Source organism: Protopterus annectens, chromosome 7.part0, assembly GCF_019279795.1.
Source record: "Protopterus annectens isolate FY-2018-M chromosome 7.part0, PAN1.0, whole genome shotgun sequence".
Lineage (NCBI taxonomy): Eukaryota > Metazoa > Chordata > Ceratodontiformes > Protopteridae > Protopterus > Protopterus annectens.
In genome coordinates this window covers 1,144,676,787-1,144,694,580 of record NC_056739.1, presented here as the reverse complement: position 1 = coordinate 1,144,694,580, position 17,794 = coordinate 1,144,676,787, and positions in this window count along the sequence as shown.

Sequence of the window (17,794 nt, the reverse complement as noted above, 5' to 3'; positions counted from 1 at the left end):
AAAGCAACCTGAAACCTGGAAAGTAGCCTTAGATTTGACAACTTAACTGAATGCACTTTCTAAGAAATCAACATTCAATACTGTTCTCTGTTCAGTGAGACTTCAGATAAGGAGAGGCAGAGTTTCGTTTTACTTCCAATCTGCTTAATAACATCCTGCATAATGAAACAAATCAAGCAAGATGTTGCACATTCCACCCTACTGCATCTGAGGGAATTTGAACATTAGTATGATCCCTTAAAATAGTTAATTGCTACTATAACAGCATGCCCAGTGACCCCTTTTATAGTGTTACAGCTTCTTAACCAATGTTGTAAAGCAGCTTCACTGCAAAACACTTAAGTTTAACAGTACTAATAATAAGCATTACAATTCATATAAAACATGTCCTTAGCTTGTATGTTTTTATTTCCAAATCTGACTGTGATGAGGCAATCCACACTGTAGCTTATTTGCATATTTTCTGAAAAAGTTGCAAGGCATTCTGCATCAGCTTGTATATTCTGATTATAATTTTCCATTGTACAGCTCCTTAAGATAATGTGGGCCTTAATTTTTCTGTTAGTGCACATGAGGCCAGCTTTCACTAATATTCTTGTTCAAAAGATACCATCTGTATAAAATGATAGAGCCACGACTCATTCATAAGTTGTTCTGGTGAATTTCTGAATCTTAAATTCATGGAAAGAGAGGCTTATTTCAACATATCAGCGTCAGGGCCGGCAACTCGGCACGTAAAAATCTGCTGCCAATCATTGGCGGACCGGAGTTCCGCTGTGGCAACCCCTAACCGGGAAAAGCCGAAAGACACAACAACACAATTACTATATACTTGTATCTACATTATTTTAAAATGTATTTTCTTACGTTATCTTCTTTATGCAACAATGAAATCTTGCTTTATTCTGCAGTCCCACAATGCCATCAAAAGGCATAAAAGTGACAGAAAAAATATTTTAATAATAAATAATATAACCTCAAAATAAGTATAATAATCTGCCTATAAATAATGGGTGGTGAGTACAATGTAGTCTTGAAGTTTTTATTTCTTATTTAAGAACAAACATTTAAAAAAATCTTAAGTATTGTACCAAAATGTTAACATTTACCTTGTTACATAGGATACAGGGTAGAATTCAGAAAGAATTTATAGAGTGGATAAGGCATATTTGTACAGTTCACAGACGCACTGGTTTTTGAAGATTCAGGGACAAGGTTTGTGAAGGGAAGTTTTACAATGCATGCAGATCATTTAAAAGGAATGATAGTGTATTCAAGCAATTGAGGAAACTGAGCTGCTGTGAATCAGAAAGAGAGAGGATGCATGTTTCTTAGGCAGAAAGTGCAACTATAATTTAACACAAAACATGGAAAGGTAGCAGTATGCACAATACAATTGCTGGGAAATGCAGTGGGACTGGTTCTGTTGATCTATCTTCCTGTACTTCAAACAATGCAGGAACGTATCCCAGTGAGACACTCTGCCGCAGTGTCCACAATGGTATCCATGACTTGGTTTGACTTAATGACAGCAGAATCATGGCGGGCTAAATATTGAGGACCATCTCTGACTTGTGCAGTCAGGTTGTTGGTGATTCAAAGAAAAAACTTGTACAGGTATGTTTTGCTACGTATGCAGTTCATTTAAAAGGAATTTAATAATCTGCCTATAGATAGTTGGCACTAGGTGCAACATACACCTGGAATGTTTATTTCTTATTTAAAAGGAATAATAGTGTATTCAAATGACTGAGGACACCAGGTCCAGAAGTAATTCATAGGTCACCTTTACTCTTGGATACCAAAGTATGTGTTTCTTTAACTATTTTGGCCACTGGGACTTTCCATCATACAGCAAAGGATGTATGGGGTGCCCCAGCCATTTACCTCAAGGAATATCTATAACTTAATTAAATACCATGACCATGCAGTGCTTCTATAAAATCACTTTATTCCCTTCACTTCTGGGTGCCACTGATTGCACATACATCCACATGCACACAGATACCCATATTAACAAAAAGAGGTACCATTCTTTGAACCAATAAGTGGGCTGTAATGCAAATGGGCTTAAAATAATTGTGTCTTGTTCATTATGTTGACAGTGTTCATGAAGCCAACATGTAGCATATATCTAATCTCCATTACTGTTTCAAGGAGGGTAAAACTTCACAGGAAAGCTAGTTGGCAAGTGTAGGAATTTTACTGCATAGTAATGCATACATCTCATTATGTATACCTGTTATATAACAACATCCTCCTCAAAAATATCACAGACTGCTGGCTGTAGACATCAATGCAGCAATATAATTATATTACAATATAATTATAATTAGCAGAATATCAATGCAGTGTCACTGTGGTCATACTTTTGCTGTTCAAATATGCGCATTCAGTCTTATCAAAACATTTCTAATGTCTTAGCACCTAAGGACCTCAAAAACGTTCCATATTGCCCTACTCTTCCTTTAAACAGTATGAAAATAAAACCCAGACTTCATTAGATATTATTGCAGTCAGTTCAGTTTTATGGTCCGTTGGTTTCCTAATCGTTAGTTCAACTAGTTCTTCTCAGAATGGTTACAAGCCCCACCAGCTGGATTTTGCTTTAAGGGGTTGCTTCTTTACAGCAGCTCATTCACAATGTAAGTAAACATGTTCACTCTTTCAAACGTTTTACCCTTTCAAAGAGGAAAATTAACAGCTAAATCTCCTTGTCTTGGACATTTCTCCTCTATAACTGTGACCAGTGTTTCATCATGGTGTCCTAGAGTGCCCTAATTTGTAAACAATGCCAGAACATATTTAAAAGTCCTACTTCTCTTCACAACTCTAGGACATCACTTACTTCACAGTCCACTTCTTGAGTCACTGTCTTAGTCATCCAAGTCTATCAATTTAAAATGTTTACCTGACTAAAGCAGAACATACATCAGCACTTTAGAACACCCAGCTGGATACATATCCCTTACATCTCTTTAGTTTTCTACAGAGTTTTTCCTTCCCCTTACCATGTTATAACCAGCCTGCGAGAGCAGTCTTTATTGCCTTAGGCACCCCATGGATATACAGGTATATGACTGTACCAGATGAGGACTGAAGTGCGCATCTGTCACTTGGTTGCAGTTCTAACCCCTCAGCTGTACCCCCTTGTCTGCCTACCTATTCCATGTCTTTTTAAAAAAAACCTTCTTCTCCATTATTCCTTGTAAAATCAATGCCTTTCTCATACCACTTCAAGATCTTCCACAACATGTTCACCTTCCCTTCCTCTAAAGTATATTATATAAGTGCTTCAACATTTTCCACATAATGCAGTCATTAATTCCCTTCTGTAATTCTAGTCTTTCTCATTTGCACCATTAAATTAAACAAAATAATCTTTAGCACCAATCACCACTTTGTCCACTAATTATAAACTTACCTTCTAATAACATTCACCCTCTCTCAACCCTTCATCCCAACATGGGGACTATTCCCCTCACACCTCTTCTATTTGTAAGCACTAACTTTGAGACTACTATATCTTGGAGAAGGGGGAAAGCTTCAAGGTACCTCAGCCTTAGACTTAGTATACATTCACCTATTATGAATGCTAACTTTGAGACTGATGTACCTTAGAGAAGGGGAAATACTCAGATACCACATCATCATACTTAGCATGTATTTCCCCTTTTGAATTTACAGTCCTATTTTTGGATGATCGCAGTTATGGTCCTGAGAAAATAGGAATACTAAAAGGCACCCCCACTGCCTATTATAACAAGTAACAATCCAAAACCACCAGCTACAGACCTCAGCTTCAGTTGGCCTTCACTACAGCACTCATACTGAGCTCCATGACTCATAATTTAAATGAGACTTATACTCTTCTGTACACAATGAGTTCAGTGCCACAGTTTGGATGTTATTTTGCGTGTTCAAAACTAAGAGGCACAATGGTACTAAACCTCTGCTGCCAATTACAGTCTCTTAATGCATGCTATACCGTGTATGTGTCCATGGCTCTGTTTCTGGTACTTCTTGCAAGCAGTCTGATCGTGCCTTCCACACCGACCATAGTACGTGTCCAGACAGACTATACAAGAGGACTGCCAGTGCGGAACTTTATGGCAATACATTGCTTACCATCATCTTACTAGATAGCACCTTTCCCCTACCACACCCTTATGTTTGCTGGATAATAGCCATATCCCCATCCTCCTCAGTATCCTGTAATCTGCACCATGCCCTTTAGATTCTGCACCAGGTTTTAATGCACTGCAGAAGTATTAAAGCCACCTGTCTTAATTTGTCTACCATGGCACTGGCCTGTATGTGGAACTACACTAAAGCAGAATGGCAAGACCTCTGCTGGGAAATTACACATTTTTGCCAGTGCAAAACAAAATTAAAATTAGGAGTGCCACTAGCTTGTTATAATTTTTTTTAATAAACTTCCTTACAAAGTGAACAGTTCTGTAAATTATCTATCTCCAGAATGCAGCCTTTCTAAGTTTAGTGTCACTGCTGTTCCCACTGTCATGTCTTCTGAAACCAGTTTAATGTTAAGGAGAGGATATACTGCTTCATTGTTTAGTGTCACTACTGTTCCCTCTGTCATGTCTTCTGAAATAAGTTTAATTTTAAAGAGAAGATATACCGTTTCATTGTTTAGTGTCACTACTGTTCCCTCTGTCATGTCTTCTGAAACCAGTTTAATTTTAGGGGTTGGATATACTGTTTCATTGTTTAGTGTCACTACTGTTCCCTCTGTCATGTCTTCTGAAACCAGTTTAATTTTAAGGAGAGGATACTGTTTCATTGTTTAGTGACACTACTGTTCCCTCTGTCATGTCTTCTGAAACCAGTTTAATTTTAGGGGTTGGATATACTGTTTCATTGTTTAGTGTCACTACTGTTCCCTCTGTTATGTCTTCTGAAAGCAGTTTAATTTTAAGGAGAGGGTATACTGTTTCATTGTTTAGTGTCACTACTGTTCCCTCTGTCATGTCTTCTGAAACCAGTTTAATTTTAGGGGTTGGATATACTGTTTCATTGTTTAGTGTCACTACTGTTCCCTCTGTCATGTCTTCTGAAACCAGTTTAATTTTACGGGTTGGATATACTGTTTCATTGTTTAGTGTCACTACTGTTCCCTCTGTCATGTCTTCTGAAACCAGTTTAATTTTAGGGGTTGGATATACTGTTTCATTGTTTAGTGTCACTACTGTTCCCTCTGTCATGTCTTCTGAAACCAGTTTAATTTTAGGGGTTGGATATACTGTTTCATTGTTTAGTGTCACTACTGTTCCCTCTGTCATGTCTTCTGAAACCAGTTTAATTTTAGGGGTTGGATATACTGTTTCATTGTTTAGTGTCACTACTGTTCCTCTGTCATGTCTTCTGAAACCAGTTTAATTTTAGGGGTTGGATATACTGTTTCATTGTTTAGTGTCACTACTGTTCCTCTGTCATGTCTTCTGAAACCAGTTTAATTTTAGGGGTTGGATATACTGTTTCATTGTTTAGTGTCACTACTGTTCCTCTGTCATGTCTTCTGAAACCAGTTTAATTTTAGGGGTTGGATATACTGTTTCATTGTTTAGTGTCACTACTGTTCCCTCTGTCATGTCTTCTGAAACCAGTTTAATTTTAGGGGTTGGATATACTGTTTCATTGTTTAGTGTCACTACTGTTCCCTCTGTCATGTCTTCTGAAACCAGTTTAATTTTAGGGGTTGGATATACTGTTTCATTGTTTAGTGTCACTACTGTTCCCTCTGTCATGTCTTCTGAAAGCAGTTTAATTTTAAGGAAGGATATACTGTTTCATTGTTTAGTGTCACTACTTTTCCCACTGTCATGTCTTCTGAAATAAGTTTAATTTTAAGGGGTTGGATATACTGTTTCAGTAACAGCCAGACAAGCACTGCTGACTTCTCTGAGCTCAGAGGGCATCTTGAAGTGTTTTGTTCCTGTGCTTGTCTCTTTCAAAGGCCTACCAACTGCATTCCCCCCTCCTCCGCTGTCTCTTCAATGCTACCTTCCTTTCCTTCCATTAATCCACTTTAACATTCACTAGTTATATTGCCGTCTTATAGCAATGCCATGATTTCCTTTTTCTTTGCAATACTGAGGTAAATGATGAATGTGTAAAGGTTATATTTGCAGAAAAGTCTTATTTGCAAAGTAATGTATAACTCACTCATTTGGAAGCATTTTCTGAAAGAAGCTGCCTTTTAACACATTCATCAGGAAGAAACATTCAAACAAGTGATGGTACTGCAAATTTAAAGAGGGCTGAAAATCACCTGAAACCTGGAAATCAGAAAACATTTTAGGTGACAAACTATTATTCTAGTGCTTACAATCGTTTTTTGCTTCAGTATTTTGAACAGCTTCTCATTACTGACAATAATACAGAAATAGGCAGGCTTCTAACGGGTTGGCAATTTTGTGCTATTCCTGATTTATACCTTCTAATGTAGCATTAGTAGAACAAAAGGCTGACGTTCATGTATGCGACACTAAAACTTGGAATACACTTTGACTGCACACAAAGATGACTCATCTATACTGTTTGCCCACTTGCATGTCTGTTACATAAGATACAGGCACTAGCTTAAAGTCTTATAGGATATATTATTTCAGAGTTCAGTGCTTCCTAAGAAAGAGGATTCCATATGTCACCTTTGATCATTTTCCGTGTACTAAGACATGTCATCTAAAATATCCTACAGAGTGGACTCTGAAAATAGTCTAGAAGTTTCAACTATGCCACCTTCTCTCAATTCTTTCCTATTCAAAAATGTGCATACTAAGCTCATTGTGTAGAGGTACTACCATTTTAGTTGTTTTCTACTGGAGTGGCTCCAATCATATATATATATATATATATATATATACACATTGTTATCTGAACTGTTGATATTATACTGTTGATTGTATTTTGTATTCGTTAACTATAATTTCTACTTCTGGAGCTTTTCTCGCCAGGCCTCCACTGAAAATGGATATGTATCCAGTTGGACTTTCCCAGTTAACAAATGTAAAATCAAAATAAATAAATAAATAAATTATCTCTACCTCACAGCGCCAAGGTTCAAGGTTCGGTAATTGTCTGGGTGGAGTTTGCTTCCTCTGATGGCTGCATGAATTTTTGCTGGGTAGCCCAGTTTTATCCCACCTCCCAGAAAGCATGGTGATTAGTTGCTCTAAATTCTCTACGTATATAAAGAAAGAGAGACAATGAAAGAAACGGACAAAAAGGCATACACTGCATTGTCCCTTGTCCTTGTGGCCTGAGTCATGGCTGAAAAGGACCAGCTCACTTTCCTGTTTAACAAATGATAAATAAAAATATCAGTCATCAAGCAATTATCAATCAGTCATCAGAACTGCACATTGTATTCATCTTAATGAGAATAAAGTTACACTATTTCACAGCACCAACTCGGCTCCAGATAGCCTACAGCATCTTTTTGTGGAAAGGGTGGAATTCACTAAATGCTGATTAGCTGCATCAATCAGCTCATTTAGCTCCGTGATTACTGTTTACTTTTTTTTTATGTTAGCTGTAGCCAGAACATCAGTCTTGAAAGGAAGATAAGAAAAACCTTACGGGACTTTTTACATCGCTGAACTTCAAAGTAATAGTTGTTCCTCCAGGCTATAATGCAGATTACATGTAGTCAGATACACAGTCTGTTCCATAGTATTCCAGCTGCTATCATGTTACTCAAATGCTCTACACATTTTATCTGCCTACTACAACAGCGAACTATCCCAGCTGTTATCTGCTATATGCAACTTAATGTTATATTTTAAATAAGACGTATGATATAACACAGAGAACTAAGGCCTGTTTTGACTTTTTAATGCATTTCAGTTTTTTTACTTCATTTTTAAATTGTAATTCAAATGGTGATCTGAGTATAGTCTCGAATTTCCCCTTCTCATTTAGTTGTTCATACTCCTTTTCAATCTTCGTGGAATTGCTATAATCCAGACTGCACTTTATTTGTATTATCAAATGGAATATTATTGTTGCTGTTACTGAAACAATGTCATTTTATAAAGCCACGATGAATATTTTAATTGGAATAGAACAAAAGTCCAAATGTAATCAACGCCATCATCTGTGAAAATATTGGCATGTTTCTATAAATTATTATGCATTCCCCCAAAAAAATACTGAAATCTGTTTTCTGATAGAAAACAGGGAATGTCAGACCTGATCCAGAGGAAGAATTAATATGTCTTGAAGAAAGTTGTACATAAGATTACTGAGATGCAGACTTGTAGTAAAATATGCCTCAGTCTTATTTAATGTGGAAAATGCTTAGAATTTACAAGTGCTGTCTCCATATGCCACCTAGTGGATATACAGGCTTCCTGTTATTTTCTTTTTTTTTTTTTTTTTTTTTTTTAATGGTGGTACATTGTACTGCTAAATGTTTATGAAAATGAGTTTGTCACTTAAGAATTCCTTAATAATACAGTTAAAAGGCTACAATCATGATAACAATGGTTGTACATAGAGTATATACACCGCTGATCACTATAAGTAAAAAGCTAAGAGCTCTCATAAAATCATCCAAAGCTAATTTTGAGAAAAAAATAGCTAAGGACTCTAAAGACAGCCATAAGGCATTCTTTAGCTATGTCAGAAACCTAGGAGGAAACTCCCAGATATGCTCAGAATTAGTTCAAAATGATGTGAAGATTACTGATCCTACAGACATTGCCAACATACTGGCTGACAGGTTCAGTGCAAACTTCCCCTAAAGGAGAGATATCTATACCAAATGATTGTAGCCCCCCAAACATCTCTAACGCCCAGGTGAGAACTGCTCTCTCCAAGGCAAAGAACACAGCATCCATGGGACCTGATGGTGTCCCCGGCTGTGTGCTCCATGAACTCAATGAGGAATTAAACCCACAGTTAGGACAGCTGTTTAATCTTAGTCTCACCTCCGGATATGTACCCAGGAGTGGCGCAGCGACTGTGGTCCCACTCCACAAAGGCGGTGCCTCCACCGACCCTGGAAATTACCATCCCATTAGCTTGACAAGCCTTATCTGCAAAGCCATGGAGAGGATCATAATGGATCTCATAAATAAAGACATAGGGAACTTGCAGACTTTGGATCCAACCCAGTTTGGCTTTGTCAAAGGCAGATCATGCCTTTTAAACTTGGTTGACTTTTTCGAAACAGTCACCAAGGCCATTGACGAGGGAAAGGCAGTCCATACAGCCTACCTAGACCTGGCGAAGGCTTTTGATACAATACCTCACTCGGGTATCATTGAAAAACTCATCAACTTAAATGTAAACCCATACATTACAAGATGGGTTGCAAACTGGCTGAGTGACAGAACTCACAGGGTCAGAGTTGCTGGTGCCATGTCAGACACAAAGCCTGTCACAAGTGGTGTCCCACAGGGCTCAGTCCTGGGCCCACTCTTGTTTGGCATCTACTTTTCTGAAGTACAAGCAAACACAGGAGGGTTATGGCTGACAAAGTTTGCAGATGACTGCAAACTGGGCGCCGTAGTTGAAAACACATCCAACACAGATATCCTTCAGAAGGGTCTCACAGAAACAGATAACTGGTGCCAGAGCCATGGCCTAAAGTTAAATGCCAAGAAATGCATAGTCATACCCTTCGGGAAAAATAAGGTTACCCCTAGCTACCATATAGGTGGCAATCCCCTGAACACAGAAGAAGTTATTAGGGACCTGGGAACCCAGGTTGACAGTAGCCTTTCATTCGACACTCATATTGCTAAAGTAGTTAGGAAGACCTTCTACATTGCCCACCTTATCATGAAGGGATTCACATCTAGATCAAGGGAAGTCATAGTCTCCCTATACTCATCACTCATCAGACCAATTATCGAGTACAATGCCCCATTGAATGTATTTGACCCGACACTTGCAGCAGCTGGAGAGGCCACAAAGTTCCTCACCAAAAGGATAAAGGGTCTCAAAAATCTGTCTTATGCTGCCCGACTGAAAGAACTCCAGTTATATTCAGTTGCTTACCGCTTGCTCAGAGGTGACCTATGCCTGACATACAAGGCCATGTCAAACCCAGATTTGATGAACATGCTTCATCTCAAAAATCTAGATCCCTCAGAGCCACAAGGGCGGAGACTTAAACCTCGACACGGTTATTAATAGGACGTGCTGGAGGGATAGATTCATCACCCAAAGACTCCCTATGCTGTGGAACAAAATCCCGGTTTATGTGAGGCAGAGCACCTCGCTGGCCTTGTTCAAGAGGAATCTTGACCAATGGATGGGAGATCGCAGATACACCCCAGGGGTTACCTCAGTGTCACTGCTCGACAGAGGCACAACAAAATAATGGGCATAGTTTCTCCAAACTAAAGGGGTGGCGTAAGCCACAAAACTATGGGCTAGGCTTATAAATGCCCTTGGGCAGATAGCCTAGTATGAACCTATGAACCTATGAACCTATCTTATAGGTAAGTCTACACTACAAATCAAATCGGTAATATACCTATCATAGACATGCAAAAAACAATCGCCCTAACTTGTATATAACATTAAGGATATGTGATGTTGTCAAGAAAAACTTTATCAAATGTTCATGGTATACTGTTCATTAAAATCAAAAACAAGAATGGAAAACACAAAGACACTCTTGGCAAAGCCCTATGCCCATTGCAAATGTATTCAACAATACAGATGTAATTTTCACTCTTCAGATACAAGGACCAAATGGTACACAGCTGCAGCCCTAGGACTTGTCGGTCTCCTACAATATATTCTAGAGTTTACACTCATATGCTTTCTCCAAGTACAAGAAATACACATGTAGCCAATACTGGCAAATTCCCATAACCAGTACAATAGCTGTTTAAGCACAAATCATTGATCCACTGTTCCATTGTCAGAATGAAATCTGTATTTCTCCTCCTAAATAAGAAGCTCAACTATTGGACAGTTTCTTTTTGAGACCTACATCTCTGACATATGCATCTTCATTCAAACTGAAGAGTGGAAACTTTCCCTACATGAACACACCTTCTTGTCACAATTCTGGAGATGGAAAACATTATTCCCATTTGCCAGTACATAGGTACTGTCCCAGCTTTCCACAGAACATTGAATAGCCATGTTATAACAAAAACTGATAAAATTCCTTAAATGTTTCCAGATGGATCTCATCCACACCAACAGTCTTGCCACAGTGGAAATTTTAATCACTGTGGTCACATTTTAAACCAAAATGGGGTCAGTTCTGCCATATTCCTCATGCACTGCCTCCTTAGAGAAGGCTGTATCAACAAGATTAAGATCTTTAAAATTTCATTGTGACGCCCGTGCACTGGCACAGCAATCAAGGAGCCTCAATCCTCACCACTAACACCAGTAAGGGCGGTCCACACTACCTTGTCTGGCCTGTTCTTCCTTGTCAGGTCTGTGAAGGGAGCAGCTATGGTACTATAACTGGGGATGAACTTTCTATAGTACCCTGCTGTCCCTAAAAATGCCATCACCTGCTTTTTAATAACAGGTGCAGGCCATTCCTGAATAGCTTCCATTTTGGCAGATTCTGACCTTATCTTACCACTCCCTACTCTATATCCTAGGTAGAAGACCTCTGCCATACCCACCTGACATTTCCTCAGCTTAATGGTCAACCCTGCCCTCTGTAGTCTGCCCAGCACCTCCCGGACATGCTGAAGGTGCTCTGGCCAGGAATGGCTGTAGATGGCAATATCATCTAGGTAAGTAAGGGCAAACCCTCCTGCCCCTGCCAGGATATGATCTATCAGGCCCTGGAAAGTTGCTAGGGCATTCGTCATCCCAAAGGGCATCTTTGTGAACTCATACAAGCCAAAAGGAGTCACAAAGGCTGACTTCTCTCTTGCACTGTGAGTCAAGGGCACCTGCCAGTAACCCATGGTAAGATCAATGGTTGTAAGATACTTAGCCCCACCCAGCTGCTCTAGGGCCTCATCTGTCCTAGGCATGGGGTAAGCATCTGACTCTGTGTGACTATTTAATTTCCTGTAGTCCACACAGAACCTGGTGCTGCCATCCTTCTTTGGCACCAGCACCACTGGGGAGGCCCAAGGACTGTTGGATTTTTGAATCACTCCTAGTTCCAACATCTCCTGTACCTCCTCCCTCAGAGTCTGTTTGACTCTCTCAGGCACTCTATAAGGGACCTGCCTAATAGGCCTTTGGGGTCCTGTATCCACTTGGTGCTGCCGCAGGTGGGTGCACCCTGGTTTCCCAGTGAACATGTCCCCAAATTTCTGCAACACTGCTTGGATTTCTCAAACCTGGGTAGGAGATAGCTGCTGGGACACTGCTACCCCTTCCACTGAGGTGTCAGCCCGAGCTTCACCGAGGAGATCAGTCCCCACATCTTCCGCAGACTCTTCCTGCAATACAATGCAAATGCTCAGCACAATGGCCTCCCTATCGTGGTAGGGTTTCATCATGTTAACAAGGTACAATTTGTGTCCCTGCCTTCTGCCTAACAGTTCCACCATGTAATTAACATCACTTATCTTTCTTACCACCTTGTAGGGTCCCTCCCAAGCTGCTTGCAGCTTGTTGTGCTGACAGGAATGAGAACCATTACCTGCTGCCCCACAGCATACTCTCTAGCTCGAGCATTCCTGTCATACCACACCTTTTTCTGTTGTTGGGCTTCTGCCAGGTTCTCCTGGGCCAAGCCCATGAGTTCCCTGAGCCTTGTCCTGAGGTTTAGGATGTATGCCACAACAGACTCGTTGTGAGACTCGCACTCACCTTCCCACTCATCTCGAATTAAATCTAGAGGTCCCCTCAGCCTATGCCCATACAGCAACTCAAAGGGTGAAAAACCTGTGGATTTCTGGGGAACCTCTCTGTAAGCAAACAACAGATGGGGCAAATATTTGTCCCACTCCCCTTAAACTGATCTGCAAATGCCCATAGCAGGGACTTGATTGTAGAGTTTAACCTCTCAACAAGACCATTAGTCTGGGGATGGTAGGGGGTGGTCTTCATGTGCTTCACCCCACAGGACTTCCACAGACAAGCCGGCAGGTCTGACATGAAACTGGCACCTCTGTCAGTCAGTATTTCTTTTGGGAAACCTACCCTGCTGAAAATCTCTAACAAAGCATTTGCCACCTTCTCTGCCTCAATGGAAGACAAAGCCATTGCCTCAGGGTATCGTGTAGCATAATCCACTACCACTAGGATACACTTTTTCCCCGTGGAACTTGGGGTACTCAAAGGACTCACAATATCCATGGCTACCCTCTGAAATGGCTCCTCAATCACAAGCAAAGGCATCAAAAGAGCTCTCACCTTGTCTCCTGCCTTGCCTACCTTTTGGCACTGCTGACAGGTCCTGCAGTACCCTGTTACATCTCTGGAAATTCTAGACCAATAAAAGTTCTGCATAATATGCCTCTTTGTACGTTTTATGCCCATATGATCTGCAAGGGGAATATCATGGGCTATGGCTAGAAGTGCCAGATGGTAGGCTCTAGGCACTACCAACTGCTGTACTCTCTTACCTTCTAGCCCTCCCTCAGGGGTCCACTCTCTGTATAGTAACCCTTTGTCCCAGTGCACAGATTCCCCCTTTCCTCAAGAATCAGGTGCCTCTCTAGCTACCTGCCTCAGGCCTTGCAATGTAGGGTCTGAGAGCAGAGCCTGTTTCAACTCACTCCTTGTAATGCTTCCCAGCTTCCCTTCCACAGGAAGTCTGGCATCCTCAGACAGTGGTGCCTCACTGTCAGCCTGGGTACTACTACTCAACTCTACCTTTGCAGTCACTCTGTCCAACAGACCATTAGTACCCCAAAGCAGCTGTGGCTCACCTTCAATCTCACTACTACAGGGTAGCTCCCTCCCTGAAGTAACCACCTCACCAGTCCTGGCTGAAAGTATGCAGTCTGCCTGTGTTTCCCCCAGACTACCAGACTTACCTGCTTGTCTCCAAGCCTGACTGCATGTAACTGCACAAGCACAGGATACTGCACTATCAAAATCATTCCCTATCAGGACATCTGCAGGTATATCCTCAAACAAACCTACTTGCTGGCTTCCTTTTCCACCCTCCCAGTCAAGGGGAACCCTAATCAAAGGTATTTGGAATGTGATCCCTCCTAAAGCCCTGACTGGAGTAGACTGCCCGGGCAAGTAGTGCTCCTCTGTAACCATTGCAGGCTTTACAATAGTTATATCAGAGGCTGTGTCTCTCTTGGCAATGGCCTCTTTGCCATTCACTACAATAAGATATAACCTCTGGGGATAGTTTGGTTCCATTGTTGTCCCAAGACAACCTACTATTGGCATTTTGTCTTTCCCACTTACTGGCTCCCTCACCTTTTGTTCCCCACCTTGCCTCCGTGGACACCTGTATGCCACATGGCCCCACTGGTTGCATTCAAAACATTTAACCCTAGCTCATGGATGTGTACCTGGACTAGTGGCTTCCCCTACTACTGGCAGATTCTGTTGGGGCAGTCTGTGTTATCCACCCTGGGTTCCTTTAGACCCACAAGCAGTACTGGGGGTCCCTTTCCTGTGCAGGGATGCCCTGCTTGCCAGGTATAGGTCTCCCTTCTTCCCCAACTCATCTGAAGTAGCACACTGTCTATCAGCTAACCAGATCCTTATGTCCTCAGGCAAAGTGCTAAGGGCTTGTTCCCTCACCAAAAGGTCTGCCAGCCTTTCAAAAGTGGTGACCTGACATCCACACACTCACCTATAGAAATAAGTGCCCAGTTCAGCAACATATTCACACACATTTTCATCTGCCTTGCGTCTATGTTCACAAAACTTTTTCCTATACATTTCAGGTGTTAGCTTAAACCATTCTAACAAGTGATTTTTAACAGCAATGTCAGACATTTTTGACAAAACAGTTACAGCTTTACCATAGAGTAAGGGGGTCAGGAACCATACCCAGAGCCTTTGGTCAACACCATACTGTTTGCATACCCTCTCAAACATATGAATGAAACTATCAAAATTATCCCCCTCTTTAAACTGCGGAAGAAATGTACTGACCTTTTGTGCTTCTGGGATCCAGTTACTCCCTTCCCCATTACCTCCATGACTCTGGCGAAGAGTCAGCATCTCCTTCTCATGCTGCCTCTGCCTCTCCTTTTCCTCAGCTTCCAGGTGTAGCAGTTTCTCATTCTTCTCAGCCTGCAAATGTCGCAGTTTCTCATTGACCTCACTCTCTAGACATCTCAGTCTCTCACTTGCTTCTATTTCCACATGCCTGGTCTCCAACTCAAGTCTCTTTAGCTCCAGATGGATTTTTAAGTCCTCTGCAGAAAGTTTGAGCTGTCCATTCTCCGAGGGTATTATATCTGCACTGCCAGTCTGATTGTCCTCCTGGTTGCCGTTTTCTGATGCAGCTGCAATCAGATCTGCCTTAGTCAGGTTTCCATGCACCAGTCCCCTTGCCTGGCTCATCTCCGCCAGCTGGCTCCTTGTCAGCTTTCCATACTCCTCTGCTGACATGCTACCTCCTCACCCTGACTAACTAAGCTAACAAAAGAAATAAAACAATTGTGATCTGAACTCTGAGCATTCACTGCATGGCTGATTTAGAGTACAAAACACCAGAGCTCACTGTACACCAGCTACAGGAATTCAGTCTACCCACACCATTACAAGCCAATTAGTATTTGAAAACCAATTAATATATGGTGTGGATATCCCACCACTGCCAAACAATTAATATGTGATGCCCATGCCCTGGCCCAGCAATCAAGGAGCCTCAATCCTCACCACTAACACCAGTGAGGGGCGTCTCATATAGGAGGAAAGGATAACAAATACAGTAAAGTGAAATTTCCCTTAAGAGCATACAGGGATCACAGTCAGTCCGGGGCTGGTCACTCCCTTGCTCTCCAGGTCCTATATAAGGCTCCCCACTGGCACAGCTATAGGGTCCAGATCTCAGCTGAGTGGGCAAGCTAAAACCTCCAGCACCTTCTCAGTCCAACCAGTGCTTCGTGTCCCTGCCCAAGTAGCTGACACACACACACACACACACACACACACACACACACACACACACACACACACACACACACTTTGAGAAGAGTTTATATAACCACACAGACACTCCTGAGGTAGGCTGGCACAGGTTCTCCAGCTGTGCCCCCTTTTCCCAGACTATACGGTAGTATCAGCTGCCACCACCCACTAATATTTATCATCTACTCAAAGGCCCTTAAAAAGCTGTCCAATTATTACTGTGCAATATTATTATCCAATTGGTAGTATAGCCCAGGGCTAAAGCTATTGCAGTGGCTTTGTACAATTTTACCAAAGCCATGCAAGTACTCTAAAGAGCTTAAATTATCTCTACAAAAACAGCCACAGTTGAAAGGGTTTAAAAATATTTAATAACAAATAGTCAAAACACAAGACAATACTTTTTACTACACAGTGCTAGTCAAGAGTTCAGAGATCACAGAGAAAGACTTAAAATAATTCAGTAGTACAGTTCTAACATCACAGAAAACAACTTAGTCTAATCTTTCTAGTTTCTAGCTATTTCTAAGAGAAAACACAAGTCTAAGATAAACTTACATATAGAGCAAGACAATGCTGATGAGTTGGATGGTCAAGACAAAAATACTTAATGCTCTCTGATTCTCCCTGTTTTTAAAATCACATTCCTGGTTCACATTGTATCATTTTTCACACTTCCCTGGATTCCCAGGCTAACAGAAACTACATTTACATTCTTCACCTCTGGGCAGAAACCAGAGCAATAAAGGACATTTATGCATGCAAATTCTGGCCATTAACTCTGGCCTTAAAACAATAGGCAGGATGCCTCACTCTAGACTTACTGGCTCCAAGTTTTAACATCAAAGGGTCACAACATGCTTTACTTGGTCAGTAGAGTGCACTGTTGTTACATTTTTTTCAGTTCCACATGTAACACTATTTTTACTATTTAAGACACAAGTCTGTGGTTTACATTAATATTTACAGATGACAGAATTATCTCCAAAATTCTATCTGGCTAGGCTGGCAGCCTTCACTTATCTTCACCCAATCTTCACAGTTATTTCCATTTCTTAACAATTTTTCAAATTAAAGTCACAATTTCTCCATCTTTCCTGAGAATAGTCTGGGCAGTATCACATCTCCTTCTGCTAATGGCCAGAAGCCATCCAAAAGACATTGTCCATAGTCTCACCAACCCCACCACACACACAAACACACACACACACACACACACACACACACACACACACACACACACACACACACACACACACACACACACACACATGCCTGTGCTTTAATGAGAACCTCAGTTGCTGACTTCCAGGCTTATAGGCATATTCAAGTTAAACCTAGAGATGCCCTATGATGGCATTGCACTGAAGGCCTCTTTTTTAACTTGTCAGCTTCATTCACTGTAGTTACTGCCATGGCAACTAAAGACTACCTTTTGGCCACAGCTCCTTGCCATTGACTCAACTACTTAGGGCTTGAGTGAGGTCCATTTAGTTTTACATCCCTGACCAACTCAGGTATGCAGGAAGAGTTATTATGAGGTAGAAGTTGACCTCATTCTACACAGAAATGTCAATCAGACATTCCTAGGACACCATCGCAATACTTTGGGGTTTCCTGGGTCACTTCTGTCATTGTCACAGCCATGTGACCCAATTCACCATCAAGCACTATCAGCTGATCACCTCTTGAACTAAGTGTCCAAAACATGCATCCTATGGTCTGATGAGACTACTACAAATCAGTCGTTGACCTTTAGCCCAAGATTGTC